A 16642-nucleotide genomic window follows, 5' to 3' on the forward strand; every position below is an offset into this window, starting at 1 on the left:
CGTGTTGTGTTCAATTAGTCTTTTTACTCTCGGCTCTCGTCTGATATAAAGTAAACATCTTGGCGGGTCATACAAACTGAACTCCTAAGTATATCAAATGCTCGTGTGTTACATGTTTCGCTTGGAAAACTCTATTCAGTAAGCTATTGGATTACTTTGAATTATGTATTAAATAATTTCACGTCACACTTAACTCAAAAAGGTCTTATACGTTCCATAAATTAACTTTACTTCTACCGTAAAACCAAGAGGCAAAAATGCTCAACTTGTAACTGTGCTTTAACTTAGTTATGACAATTATAAAAATAATCATGACTTTCATAAAAAAGCTCTCTGGGTACTCTCTATCATCTTGCTCTTTATAATTGTACTATGTATTATTGAACTCTGTAACGCTGGGCTCTCTACCAATGGACTCTATCAATCGTTTGAAACTATCGTTGGACTCTCTATAGTTGGACACTATCGTTGGAATCTTTATCGTTGGACACCATTATTGGACTCTCTATCGTTGGGCACTATTTTTGGAATCTATATCGTTGGACTCCCCATAGTTGGACACTCTATAGTTAGACTTGCTATAGTTGGACTCTCTATCGTTGGACACTATCGTTGGGCTCTCTATCGTTAGGCACTATCGTTGGACTCTCTATCATTGGGCACTATAGTTGGACTCTCTATCGTTGGACACTATCGTTGGGCTCTCTATCGTTGGACTCTCTATCATTGGGCACTATAGTTGGACTCTCTATCGTTGGACTCCCCATCGTTGAACACTCTATAGTTGACTATCTTGGGACTTCTGTGTATGTCTCTGTGTTACCTTTACAACCATATTGACAAGTTAAAACCTTTTTAATGCGAGGATAATTTTGTGTTTTAATAAAACTCACAATCTAAAATATCGTACCTAAAACCTTTTATAATAAAGTTATTTTTGGGTTTTTTATATTGGGAGTTTTACACACCTTTTTTGGCTTAACTCTTTAGTCAACTAAAAGCTTAACGAATATTTCATAGGTCAATGTTTCAACTCACAAGCAGTCGCAAATTCGTGATCGTAATTGGTCAACTTTTAAGTTAAATAAATTGCTATATAAACTATTTAGATTAGTCAAAATATTAATTACAGATTAACAGATTAATCAAACTGAATCCATACATTTATTTATGTTCGTACATTTAGAAGATTCGTGTATCAAGAAGCTTCAGCTCTCTCAATATTTTTAAAGTGTTTTCAAAACAGCCTTTATTACTAAAACAAAGATGAATGAAGCACACGTCTAGCGTGTATATTTCTACAGAAAGCTGTGTAATCTGTACACTAACAACAGATTACACAAAATCCGCGGTAATCTTTGAACTCAAAGCTGAGGATTAACAGTACAAGACGTTGAGTGTCCAGAGCAGTTCCAGCAGCTCAGTTCTAAACCACTCTTCTTTTATCACTGTACCGCGTCCACATAGCTAAACTGCCCGTTCTAGAAGGGTGACAATTGCATAGTGAAGTTGAATGCCCTACTGCAGATTACAGCTTTATTATTTTCCTGTGTCGACTTTTGGCGTTTGGAAAATAATATTATATTATTATTTTATATTATATTATTAATTTAATATTATTATTTATAATATTTAAACTATATTATTATTTTCCTGGGTCGACTTTGACGTTTGGAAAATAAGGGTATGTACCAGGTTAAGATTTAAAATTTGTGTTTTACAATATTCGTATTATATGTAGCTTAATACCTTTTTTTAATAATTATAAGTGACGGAAGAATGTATTATGCATAAATTTCCGTGGTCGCTTTGGTTTAATGTTTTTTGTATTAAACAAAAGTAGATTTTAAAATATTGGTATGATTAAACCATTGTGAAACTAATCTATATTATTAAAATAATTCGTTGGAATTTTGTGTGCAGCAAATCGACCCCTAAATATTTATTTTCATAGGCATATTGGGTATCAATTTAAAAATTGTATCCTCTAGATGTGCCTTTTGCGCGTTTGAATGATATCCCGTGAAAGCGTCCTATAGGCTTTTAAAATTTCACAGTTTGTGCTGAATTTTGTTGTCTACCATCTGAACTTTTTCGAGTTTACATTTGTTTACATCAAAACAGATGGCCATGATGAAATTTTGTTTACGTCCATACGAAAATGGGGTTATTCGTATAGTTGGCGATGTTTCAATGAATTCGAGTAAAATGTTGTAATTTTATTTGTATAAAATGTAAAGATGAAAATTACTTACGTTAGATTTATATGTTGTGATAGGATCTTGTGTTTTCATAGTACCTATGTTTTATTGGTGTTTCAGGGAATTCAAGTAAAATCTTGTAATGTTATTTGTTTAAAATGTAAATAAGAAAAATTAATTGATTTTGTATTTTCATAGTATGTTTCATTAGTATTTTAAATTTTATTTGAAAAGGTTTAAATACCTGCTATTAAGCAATCCAATTTTGTTGTTAGAACAACTAGTTTCGGTGTCTGTGTGACACCATCATCAGGCTGCACAAGGACAGTTTTCTTTCTTCATATTAATTTTAAAAATGTTTATTCTTTAAATTTTAAAAATTTCCTCAAAGAGATCGCGCACGCAATGGAAATTATAGAGATTTTATGAGAAATAATCGTTTTCACCCTTGTATATCAAATATATCGTGGATTTTGAGGTCACGAAGTTACACGGGTAGCTCGTTAGTTTTAAGTTGAGTTTCTGAACCACATCAATTTAATGTCAACCAATTTACCAATCATTTTTGTAGGAATAATTTAGTTATTTATAATAAATATCGTGTATGAAATAGCATAGTACTTTTGATATTTAAAAGATGCAGGTACTCTTAATATTTAAAACTAGCAAAGCACCTATTCTAAACTAATTACTTAAAATAATATAATGGACTAAAATAATTTCGTAATTGAAAGTGAATGTACGAAGAATTTATTAGTATCAACAACCCCTCAGTATTATCAACATCCACAAAATGTTACAGAGATTAAATGTTCATGGTAAAAATTAAATGATTATTGTAAGAGTTAAGTACTGACCTAACAGATTTAGCTCCCTTAAAAAATTGCCAAGTCTATTAGGAAACCTGCGATAATAACTGTCGTTGATCCTTGGCAATGGGATTACCTTTGAAGTGGTATTTTTGGACAAATCTTCCCATCAAATATTAAAAACTTATTGTTAGAACATTCAAATACAAACATATAAAAAAAAAAATTAAAATGATTTTGAATTGAATAAACAGCAATCACTAACGAAGAAGCATGGTGACGACACACTGAGACAGACTGCTGAGGCAGAGACGGACTCGTGTAGTAGCGTCATAAACCAACACGACGTAGTACAGGCTGCAGGTGTGTAGAGTGTAGAGGTAGACAGCTGATAGTGATCAGATCAGCTGATTGGTACAGTAGCAGCAGCCGTAGTAGCGATATTGTTGAAATGCGAGTTCACAGGTTCGTGTACACACCTGACTACATGACGGCGCTTGAGTGATGGAGAGGAGGTAGGCGTGGCTATGGAACTAAGGAGATAAATACCACAAACAACACTGATGGTCTAAAGTTGTATGAATAAGTTTATAAATAATAGCATTGGGATAGCTCAGATTGACAAGTAGTATTTATTTTGCTTGTGTTTAAGTTTAGATGTGAAGAACTCTAAAAAACTTGTATTTCTTTTCCTGAACATAGAATTGGGGTTGACAAGATTCAAATATTAGAAAAGGTTACGTCTGTTGATTGTTCAGTTGAAGATTGCTTATTTTTATTATGTTAAAGAAACTATTTAATAAATTTCTACACAGTCAAACTGTATGACTATTTTTAGTTATTACCTTTGGCTGGTATATTGTTTTGCTTTGTGTTTAAGTAAATTATAAATTAAAAAATGAACTCGCCTTGTACGGTGCAGGAAGCACAGTCGCGTTATGATTTTCGTTATGATTGAATAAAAAATGTGGCGAATATGTTCATTTTGATGTTTGTCCACGATCATTAAGGGGTACATCAAGTACAAACATGCATGGTTCTAGAGGCGTTTGTGAAATTGCTAATGCGCAGCTAATCTAGAGGTTGTAACGAGGAACTTCAGTCCCAATGGCCCGGCTGAAAACACTAGTAATCACCAATGGTTTTAAGCTATTTGATCCAGTGGTTCTGCACCTACTTTTAGGTCTAAGCAAAAAAGGGTACATTTCTTAAGCGAATTACCTGTCTGTGTTGAAAAACTCCCTTCAAAACTTCCTACCACATTTTTTGTAAAATGTTTAAATCAAATCTGCATTTATGCCTTTTCAGCAATGTTTCAAAGAAAAGAAAATATAAATCGATGACACACCGCAATGAGGAGGCGGACGCTTAAGGCACATTGTTTCAGTTGCATTCAACCTTTATATATACACCGCTTTCCGCTTCACATTATTTATCATGCGAAAGCCTGACACACCGTTGTACAGCAGATGCTACAAGAATGTCACTTTCCTGAGTGCATAACCTTTTTCGTCTTTCAAAAATGCAGCTTAGCCCGTGAGAGTAGAAGAGCGGAATTCGCTGGTGGCGTGCTTTACTTTATGCGCTGTTTTGGGGAACGACCTTTTCTGTCGTAAAGTTGGCAATTGGAATATTATGTCGGGTGTTAACCCAGTTTAAAGCGATATTTCGTCAGATTAAGTTCATTCTTAGAATATACTTAGTGTCCTGGTCTTCTGGTCTTCTCACGGGCATCTCGCTCACAAAAACTGGAAGTTCTAAAATATTGAAAGTTGTTTCCGTTGCCCCTAACATAACCTGTTGTATACTGTATTAATCCGGATTTTTAATCTCCAAGCGATTTGAGGAATATTTTCTCAACAATATTACGATGCAACTTTTATGAATTTTAATGTTTTCTAAAGAAGGAAGAAGGAATATAAAAAAAAATTTAATAAAACAATCCAGTAGAATATAATTATGGTATTTTATAACACAGTAGTATAGAACGAATTTAGTTGCCTTTGTTAGATGCAAATTATTCTTTATAATTAGGCTACCACTACAATTACAATGCTAGTCTTTTTCACTTATCCTCGAGTTGTTATAATATTGTACAAAACAACTACAAACTATTGAATTTTGTAATCGGATCACAACCTACTTCTTGATACATTTTCCCCCATTTCCATTCCTTTTACCCCTACTCTCAATTAATTGATTCCTAAGCTGTTTTGCAGTCGTATTTAGAAACAATCAGCTGACGATTTAAGAGACATTATCATTCCAATTGGCGCTGTTTGCCAGCTTGTCGGGAAGGTGGGCCAATATTGGGCTAACTACATGAAGTGGCGACGCGAACTGTGTGTTGGCGGTTGTATAAATAAATAGACAAATGATTGGTATGTTTGTTTCTAAGAATGTTTTACCAGTAACTTCTATATCTAATACTAATTGTTTTGTATCATATTCGATACGTAATAATTAAGTTCAAACTTATTAAATTTCTATTAACCCGATAAAATTAACTCGAAATAAAATTTACTCAAATTTTGTTACAGTTAATTTTATCGGTTCAATAGAAATTTAATAAGTTTGAACTTAATTATTACGTATCGAATATGATACAATACAATTAGTATCACATTTAATGTGATTATAATATCCATTTCACCGTACTACTTGTATGTCACAATAGTGCACTGCGAAATCGATATTTTACTTTCCTACTACTTGGGGATAAAATAGGCCTACTTATGCATAAAATCGCCTAATAAAATTACTTGGAAAAAGATTCTGTATACTTAAACGTGTATCGCCATTAGTATGTTGTGAGCCGTTTCCGGAATATCATTGTTGCTTAGACCAACGAAGGTAGCACAAATCTTTACTCAACGCTATACTTATTGTGGTACTATCGATGTTTTTTTGTTGGTTGATTGTTCTGCTATTTTTTGTACTCAATATAATAAAATAAGCTATTCGTAATTCACATTCTATTGCTAAAGATCATTTACAGCACTAAATTATTTTATTTGTTAGCTCAAGTTTTACACAGTGTATGCACACAGATTAATTAAGCCTTACCCAAAATAATCTTACCACTTATATGAACTAATGGTCAACCTTATATGAATCAGTTAATTCCATTCTTACCTCAAATGCGATTTCACTCCAAAACCAACTTCGATCAATTGTCGCCAATTTGCGGCTCGTTGTAATGGCATTCCAGACAATCAATCAATCAACCTGTGGGGGACCAATGATTGTTGTCAATCATTTCAATTTATCTTGCGAGTGTGTAATTCAATTTCAGACAACTTAATATTCCTACAGTGCCTATTGTTCTTGGTTTTGACGGATAGTTGTTGTCTCATTCACGAAACACTTTATTTGCACATAAACAATCACACTCATTGTATTTCTATTCATAATTTGATAACTGGAGTTATTTTTATGCATGACTGTTTTACATTTAAGGCAGAAAAAAATTAGATACATCTAAGAATGGTTAACTACAGGAGGGAGATTTGGTCTCGTAAAAAGGAGGACGGAGGAAGAGTTGGTCAAGATTGGCTTGGGTGAGAAATTGGCTAAAATATAAGAGTTGGAAGGGTACGAAATAAACGGCAAAACGTAAAAAAGAGGATAAAAATGGTAAAAGGAAAGTAAGCAAGTAGAAGAAAGGAAGCTTTTTTAAGTAAAATAATTTTTCATCTTATCTAACAGGGGCAGGCCAAGACCATAAAGCACTTCATCCGAAAAGTCGAATTTTTGCTCAAAAAACAACTTCTTGATCAGCATCGTACGTGTTATTAGGGTACCTGAAAGCACAAAAAATACGTCAAATAGACAAACAAACTTATAATAATAGATTTACACTTATACAATATTTACTCACAAGACGGTAAATGCATATAAACTACTTACCATCTTTTATATGTATATCTTGTGTATGTCTTGTGAGTAAACAGTATAAGTGTAAACATATTATTATAAGTGTTATTTTCCGTATTTTTCGTGCTTTCAGCCTATTTTAGTAATAACTATAGAAGAGGCTTATTAGTACATGGAATGGGAGCTTTTAGATTGATGATGATGATAATGATGATATGATATAGGTGTTAAAGACTCTGAAACCGACTAAAAAAATAAAAACTAACCGATGTAATACGAGGTTCTAGACTTCTTAGCCCCACTGTATAACACCTTTCCATTCACCAATTCAAACTGCCACCACAAATAGGCTACTTTATTTGTTTCCCTATTAAGAGCTACGTCTCGTTATGAAAACCATTTCTAAATAACAACAAATATAGTAAACTATTTAACTAATTAAAATTGGATAATTTAATTACTGTAAATTACACCCAATTAATAAAATTACTCCCGATCGTAAAAGGTATCTTATGTTAATCACAACTTCGGGTGTCGTGAACTTCCATACATAACGGTCAACGGCTACAATACTATCAAACTTTAAATTCAATTATATAAAGTATTGATAATTACAGCAGAACCTCGATATCAAGACTCTCATAGGGATTACAAAATGAGACTTGTTTTCAAGGTTGATTTCTTTTCTAGGTTTGCAATATCATGTGATTAGTGGTGAAATAATTTCGAGATTTTAAAATTACCTTTGTTATCAAGGGTGACTGATTATAGAAGTTCTTGTTATCCAGGTTCTACTGTAGTCCTAATCGACACCAAACCATACAGAAACATAGCTAACGCTCAAATAGTAACCCACTTACTCGTGCCTCTCGCCCACTATACGATTTCGGTCGTACGACACTGTGTTGTACGATATTCTTATCGTATGTCCTCGCCCACTTTACGACACTTTATCGGATAAATGACTACTTGCTCGGTAGCCTTTGCTCAAGTAGTCTTATATTTTCCAAAACATACACTAGTTCACAGCCAACTCAGCCGACCAAATTAACCCAGTTTTAATTCAGACGTTGCGATCACAGCCAAGCATCGGTGTTTTCCTCCGCTGCGGACGTTAGACGAAGGCTCTAAATCCTCTCAAAATCCGGTGGCTTCTCGCGTCCCGTAAATCCAGGAGGCATTTCGAGCAAAGGTCGCGAATAAATAAATCGCCCGGTGGCGCTCCGCCAGCATCGATCTCACGTTATCGGCTTTGTTCCGATTTTGTAAAAATAAGTCGTTGAGTGGAGGGGCGGACAAAGACATTCCGCCGCCTACGCCGCTACAATCAGCTGGTAAAAAATTATTCTCAGGTGATTATTATTGTATAGCGGTTTTCTGTTTTGATTTATGTCGGTCACACAGTGTGTGTTACCAAGAGTGTAATTGGTATACAATGATAAACCTGGGTTAAGAAAGTGAAACTCAGTGGATCAGCTTTATTTTTTGTTAGTTTTTTTTACGACGAAAAAACTAATTTAGTGTAAGGATTTCTGTAAAGAGTGAGCTATTAATGATCTATTTGATATATGTAAACATTGTAGGCCTATAGTTTTGAAGAGGTTATTATGAAAACATGTGACATTGCAGATTTCCATGATACAACACGTTGGTGGATGATAAACAAACCAATAATTTACAACAGCACACTCGGGGGTTGTAGGTGGTTCAACTGATCAAAATTGTAATTTATTTTAAAACTGGCTACAGCTTTGACAAGATGCTGGAATCTCAGTTAACTCGTTCACTGCTAATGACGCACTTGTGCGTCATCAGTATATTTGCAGGTATATAATAAATAATGTACATAATTATATCATATGAAAGCATCATACCTTCACCCGATTCACTGCATAGTTGACTATGATGAATTTTAAAAGGATTGTTCAGCAAAGTCATGGTAGTTTTGAATTAATTAAGAAGGATATTTGTCAACAAAACAAATCACACCTGATAGTTTTCTAACCAAATAACGAGATTGTTTATTAGTTTGACGTCTTTAAGCTATATTTTCACAACGTGTGAAATTTTGTAGTTTTTAGCATGTCTAAATCAGCATTTGGAATTTCTCAGAAATCTCCATTACGGGAAAACGTTGTGTACTTTAAAAATGTAAATATTTATTGTTGTTTTCTGAAAACAATTGTATTTAAGTGCTCGTATGTTTGTTACCCATAAGATTAATTAATTCTTCAATTTGAGCTAATTTTAGGCGATGTTATGAATTTTTTGAGTTGATTGGCCAGTTTTTTCTCTTGGATACTTAAAAAAACTTTTGCTTTTTGATTCGACCATATTTGGGATTTATTTATTGTGTTCCCAATTTGTGTAATCTTGTCATATTATAACTGGTGTTACAAAACGTTCGCAATACTCATTAACGGAAAGTAAATAAAAGAAACGTCTTATAACACTTAAAATTTGTAAGTGTTATAAGACTTTTCTTTTATCTACTTTCCGTAAATGTGATAACACGTACAATGCTGATTAAGAAGTTATTTATAATCTTTAACCAACAATTATTCTCATAGTTCTAAATTTGTAGTAAAATACGGGAGCATTGTCTATATATATAAAAAAAACAATGTTTTAAGCTCGCATTTGACATGGGCCTCTAACACCGGTGTGTAAAGGTGCCAAGCAAAGCAAGGAGGGGCCATGTACTTGACTTGTGTTCCAGAAGTTTGACATATCTCCCACACTTTCTACCCAGATCTGGGAAGTACGAATGTCTGGTGTTCATGGCTGTCGTAGTACCTCGCCCCCCTCAACACCTACACGCCTACCTACTAGGCCTACCTACAAGTGTAGCACAGTAAACACAGCTGTCTATGTGACTAGGGCCTCGCCTCACCTAGACTGGACGAGGTACATGCTGGACCTCGGCGAAACAACATGGCTTATACACTTATCTGGTTAGTAGTTTCTAGAGTGGCTTAATCAAAATGGTTAATAATTGGGTCAGCAAGTTAAACAAAAATCACAAAACAATTAATTTTAGAAAATTATTGTCAAATTTCACCCTTTTGAGCCAAAATGTCACCGTACCTCAAAAATCAACCAAGCTACAATAATTTCAGTTGTACGCTCGAGTCAATATATATGAAAAGATTACCTAACTCTTTGTATTGTTTTATGCTGGAAATATAAAATCTTGCTCTCACACCCAGTTCTGAGACGCTAAACACTGTAGGCTAACGAAACTCACGTCCACCCTAGTGTTAATAATTGGTCAATATGCTTAAAACTAAGCCGAGAAAAAACTAAATACGTGATCGTGTTTTCTTATTTATAAGCTTATTTATTTTAGTTCATCAAAACGCATTTCCATATATTTTGAAGGAGTGGCTGGTCTATTGTATGATTGTATAGCCCGGAGTGCGGATCTCTTACCTGGGAAGGCACGGGTTCATATCCCGCCAAATACGAATGGGGTTGACGTGACCTAGTACACCGGACCTCACCTTAGCTTAGTTTCTCAGACAAAGTTAAGTTTCTCTGTATTGTAGAACCTTGTCTACTAAACGATATTCATTGAGTAATAGTTGAATTTAAATATATACTTCTATCGTGAAATACCAATGAAATTAAATATTTATGAATTTGAGAATAGAACACTTTTTTGGCAATGTTTATTCTTTCTACTTAAAATTTTTATATAGCCTCTAAAAGTCTACCTACACCAAGAACGGATTTCTCACGCCTCGCCCAACTGTTCCGACAAGTCAAACGTCATCGCGAAGGTGACTGAACCTCATGTATTTATCGCACTTATATCTGCGCGTATTAAATAACGACTGAAATATGACAAGTACTTCCATTCAATGTTAATACAATGGCCAATTATTGAGTAATGGTAATATAATGTACAGGAAGCAGCAGGGTGTAGATAATAGACTGCATTCTGCTTATAAAACTGTATTGGCGCTCCAGTTGGTTGAATGGTGGCGCTGCCTCTGTCGGCGGCGAGTGTAGTAACTACTTGACAAGCCGGTAAGAATCGCCGCCGCCGATGTTACTGTATACAAAACACTTCACTTTGCATACAAGCAAGACTGGTTCTAGTTACTGTATCCTTCATAAATGGTAATATTCTGGGAGAAACGCTACCTGCGTTTGTCAGGTGTTGGAATTGCATTGGCATTTATTGAAATATACTAGTATAAATTCACGATTTTAGCACAATAAAACGAAGCCATTACTATCACTTAATTATGACGCGATTTAGTAAAGTTTCCTGACGTAATAAATTAGTGAGACCAGAGGGTTGGGACCGTGAACATAAAAATGTCTTGCTTGTGACGCCAAGAACCCTTCAACAATAAAATCGTTTTAATTATTGAATACGATGTGTTTAATAATCAATTTTAGCTATGACTTAATATCAAGTACCTTGATAAATTAATCTGGTCGGGTCATTAATTTTAATGGAAACGCATATCGCCCCAACTTGTCGACAAAGTTTAAACTAATCAAATCACCCTTCAAGTCTTAAAACATCGACCACCCGAGTATCCAAGCAGTACGATAAAGGAAGCAGTACGTTTTCAAAGGATCCAAACAGTGCGATGCCTATAACACTACAGTATAAGCAAGCAGTTTAAGTAAGTTCTTTATAACCAAAGGCCCAGGCACATGATTGCAACCATTAACCAAGCAGTACAACATAACACTTTCTAGCAGTATGGCAGAAATACTGAATCTGTAACCAAGCACCAAGCACCCATGTAGCACAGATGGTTGGGCCAACGTTGGTAAATTGTGGAGCCACACAGTTGGCCAACGGTAGAAATGTCACCTCTTTAAACTGTTTTCCAGCCAACCTTTGTCCAACAATGGCCCAACCAAAATTATTTCACACAAAATAATAAAGATTTAGTACGAAAAGCATAATTATTAGTTGAGTAAATTGATTAAATAGTTCATAAAAACAAATTTTGAAAAAAAGCTGGAACAAAATTTTTTGGCCCAGACGGGTCTCGAACCCGGGTCCTTCGACTTATGAGCCTCTTACCTTACCACTGAGCTATCTGTGATTGTTGATACAGAGAGTTTTCAAGTGGTGAAAGAGTAGCCGACAGTTGCAATGGTCGCAATACTTCAAACATTTTTGATACTACACAGTATAATATGATTCTGTTAATCTGTTAAGGCATCATAAGTAGTTATTTTTTTTTGAGTTAGAGAGGATACTGGTATTTGAATATAGATTAATTAATCACCGTTAGATTATTAATGCTATTATAATTGACTGTTATATGATTAATTACTCTTTCCCCTTAAATTGCTGCAAATAAGTTAAAGAATAGTAATTTAAAAAATATTTGCATTATTATAATTATTAAAATTCATTGTTGTAGCCCCGGAACTGTAATATATAAAATATCTGGTTTTACAATACCTTTATCAGTTCCAAAAACTTTTGGAAACTTTTGGAACTGATAAAGGTATTGTAAAACCAGATATTTTATTATAATTATGTTGTGAAAGCTAGACCCAGAGAATGAAAGTCGTGTAAACTCAACTATGGACCATTGTTGGTCCAACAAAAGTATCTTTTGTTGGTCCAACGGAGTGAAAAACGGTTGGACAACGGTTGGCTTGATGTATGATACCCAACAATGCATATTAATGTATTTCATTAACAATGAACCGATGTTGGTCCACAGTTGTAAATATTGGTTGGCCCAACTACGAGATATACAGTTGGACAACGGTTGGTTGGTTGTGGAAGCTCCAACCAACCATCGACCAACTGTCCCACAGTTGGCCAACGTTGGCCCAACCATCTGTGCTACATGGGCAGCAAGCAGTGGGTCATGTGGCCACTCACCCGCACAGGAGAGGCTCTGCCACGTGACTATATCCAAGTAGTACAACATAATACAAATACTTTGTGGCTAACTAACCAAGCAGTACAAATTTGTAGCCAAGCAGTATGACAGAAGTAGGCTACTGTATTTGTAGCCAAGCAGCAAGCAGTGGGTCATGTGGCCACTCACCCGCACAGGAGAGGCTCTGCCACGTGACTATATCCAAGTAGTACAACATAATACAAATACTTTGTGGCTAACTAACCAAGCAGTACAAATTTGTAGCCAAGCAGTATGACAGAAGTAGGCTACTGTATTTGTAGCCAAGCAGCAAGCAGTGGGTCATGTGGCCACTCACCCGCACAGGAGAGGCTCTGCCACGTGACTATATCCAAGTAGTACAACATAATACAAATACTTTGTAGCCAACTAGCCAAGCAGTACAATATAACACTTTGTACCCAAGCAGTATGACAGAAGTACTGTATTTGTAGCCAAGCAGCAAGCAGTGGGTCATGTGGCCACTCACCCGCACAGGAGAGGCGCCGCCGCGCGATTGTAACCAAATCGTCGCCCATTATCATGTTAATCAAATACAAATCGCTATTGGATGTATGATTTGGTGGCAAGGGCCAGGGCCGGGGAGTGACAATGACGCCCACACATTCCGTTACAGGGTTACGTTACACTTTACAGTATAACACGTCCTATCGTAAATAGCAGATTATTGTGCGGTAGAATGTCATGATTTATGACAACGTAATTATATTGTATCTAATTTATTCCTAATAGTTACTTTCCAAAAACAATAAATTTTAGAATATTGTTTTAGACATTCTATGTTACAATAATGTACATTTCTGTTATAGTTCTACTACTTTAAATCAAATTGAACGTATGAAGTTTACAACAGAGCTTGTTATAATATTACATCTGTCAAATACAATTCGTCGACACAATGTTGACTCGATTTGAAATTAAGTTTCCTAGACAACCAACAAATTTAGCACATCCAAATCAAAATTAGACGTAAACTTTTCGTTCCAAATTCTAGTCTATCAAAATTCAAAAATGCTCTCAAGACTCTCAGTGAACATGAGTAGGGCGGTCGTACTCAGGCGGTCCTCCACAGCTACTAGTGACCCGAGATTCACCGGAGTGGAAGCGCCGAAGGAGCACTCCTGTGGGATCCCACCGTGGACGGTTGAGCATATGATCCCTAAACCTCCTCCACCTCCAGAGTTTCCTGCCCATCTGATCCGCCCTCCGTGTCTCCCAGGGTCTACACTAGGAGGTTACCAGACGTGCGTGACAGGACTTGAAGGATACTACTGTATCCCGTGCAGACCTAAGTACAAGTACCCGCCGTTCTCCGAGAACATAGACTTTGTCCCTCCCTTCATGACGGTGCCACCGTGCTGGTGGAAGATGCAGCCCTCCTGTGTGGATTCTGTTGAGGCTGACAAAGTTCTGGAGACTCTCACCAAAAGATGGCCTTGCAACTACGAGTTTTGAGTGTTTAAGTTCATTTGTGGTATTTATTCTTTTGATAAATTGGTCCCTCTTTGTTACTTTGTTTAATTTCTTTAGTTAGACACATTCTTATTGATATTATTATGAACCTAAATGATACGTTAAGTCTTGTTTCTAAAATTTTGATTGAAATAGGATTTCATATAAGTATTAGATGTAAAAGGGTAAAATTGAGCATGTAACAGTTTAAGCTCAACATACAACGACAATTTGGTTAGAGTAGGGATATATCTTAGCCATTTAAATAACCTCAAGATATTCATATTGTACCTACAACATTTTACATCATATATCTAGGTTTGTGGCAAGAGTCGCGATTCACAAGTTGGTATATAGCGACTAGTTTAAACAGGGAAATTTATAGGGTGTGCATAGGTCGCGAAGATGACATGAACTCCGCCTCATCTGATGAATACGAAGGTAGGGTTTATTTTTTAAATTATGTTGTAAACAATAAGAAAATTAATCTTTATCAAGAAACCTGCAGAAAATATAGGCCAACTTTAAATTATTTTTCCAATGATTTTATTCATGGAGTTCATACAATTTAGAAGTCATCTGGTAAATTTAATAATTGTACATTACTCGTACCAAATCCCCAATACAATCATTTTTAGCATTGACTTTGAATGGCAGCAATGGAGCTCTCAACTTACAGTAAAATCTAAAAACTGGCTTGATTGCGGTGGTGACGTTGGAGTAGGGCTATAGTCAACATCAGTGTATAAACTCTTATTTTTATCTCTTATTAATTATTTAAATCTCAGACCTACAGAAATTAAGGCAACCATTGACAAATCGCTAAATCCGAAAAAATCTCCTGGTTACGATTCTATCACTGGGAAAATGTTAAAAGAACTGCCAAGGAAAGGAATCATTTTTATTGCATTTCTATTTAATTCTATATTGAGACTAGACCACATACCAACTCAATTTAAGAAAGCCCAATTAATTGTTATACCAAAACCAGGAAAACTACCTCATGAAATCACTTCCTACAGACCTATAAGTCTCTTGCCTATAGTGTCCAAGTTGTTTGAGAAATTGTTCCTCAAAAGACTACAAGCTCTTTTTGAAGAAGACGACGTCATTCCAGGACACCAATTCGGGTTTAGACGGAGACATGGCACCGTGGAGCAGGTCCATAGGGTTGTTCATACAATTCGAAACTGTTTGGAAAACAAACAATTTTGTTCTGCTGCTTTCCTTGATGTCAGTCAGGCATTTGACAAAGTATGGCACTCTGGCTTACTATTCAAAATTAAGAAGTTACTACCCCATTCAGTTTTTCCTATTTTAAAATCATATCTTACCAACAGAACTTTCCAAATTAAACATCAAAATTACTTAACTGACCTTTACCCTATAGAATCAGGAATCCCCCAAGGAAGCGTGCTTGGACCATACTTGTATATTCTCTATACATCGGACCTACCAGAAAGTGTAAACACTATGGTTGCTACATTTGCGGATGACACGGCGATTTTATCTGTCCACGACAATCCAGCTCAAGCTACAGCAAATTTACAGCTAAACTTGGATGAAATTTCTCATTGGTTTAAAACATGGAGGTTCAAAATTAATGAAAATAAATCAGCACACATTACTTTTACCTTAAATCAGGCTACATGTCCTCCAGTATCCATGAACAATATTCACCTCCCTCAAGTAACGGAAATAAAATACTTGGGCATGCACTTACATGCAAAGCTTAATTGGAAGGCACATATCTGGACTAAAAGGCAACATCTAAATTTAAAAACAACTAAACTTAATTGGCTTCTTGGATCTAAATCAAAACTCAGTACACAAAATAAATTGTTACTGTACAAAACAGTTTTAAAACCAATTTGGACTTATGGTATTCAGCTTTGGGGATCAGCAAGTACCTCAAACATTGAAATTATTCAACGTTACCAATCAAAATTATTACGTAAAATTGTCAACGCTCCTTGGTTTGTTACCAACAGAACACTTCACAATGATCTTCAAATTCGAACAGTAAAAGAAGAAATTACAAAATATAGTGAAAAATACATTATAAAATTGGAAAATCATTCAAATCATCTTGCACTTAATTTATTGGACAATCACAACACCATTTACAGACTGAAGCGACATACGATATTGGACCTACCATTCAGATTCGGCTAAGTGTTATCCAAATTCTCTTTGTTTGCTAGTGTTGACGGTGGTCAATCACTAGCTCATGTTCTTCAAGTTATTTTTGTATTACTATTTATATCATTTGCTTATTGTTCAACTTGAACAGATTGTAAATTAAATAAAGTAAAAAAAAAAAAAAGTTTTTGGATAGTTTCGTAGAATTTTTATTAGTTTGTTTTTAATACAAGTACAAGTGATAGCGTGG

This window comes from Macrosteles quadrilineatus, unplaced genomic scaffold (assembly GCF_028750875.1).
Source record: "Macrosteles quadrilineatus isolate MER2022 unplaced genomic scaffold, UCM_ALF_1.0 Scaffold_12__1_contigs__length_5162894, whole genome shotgun sequence".
NCBI lineage: Eukaryota > Metazoa > Arthropoda > Insecta > Hemiptera > Cicadellidae > Macrosteles > Macrosteles quadrilineatus.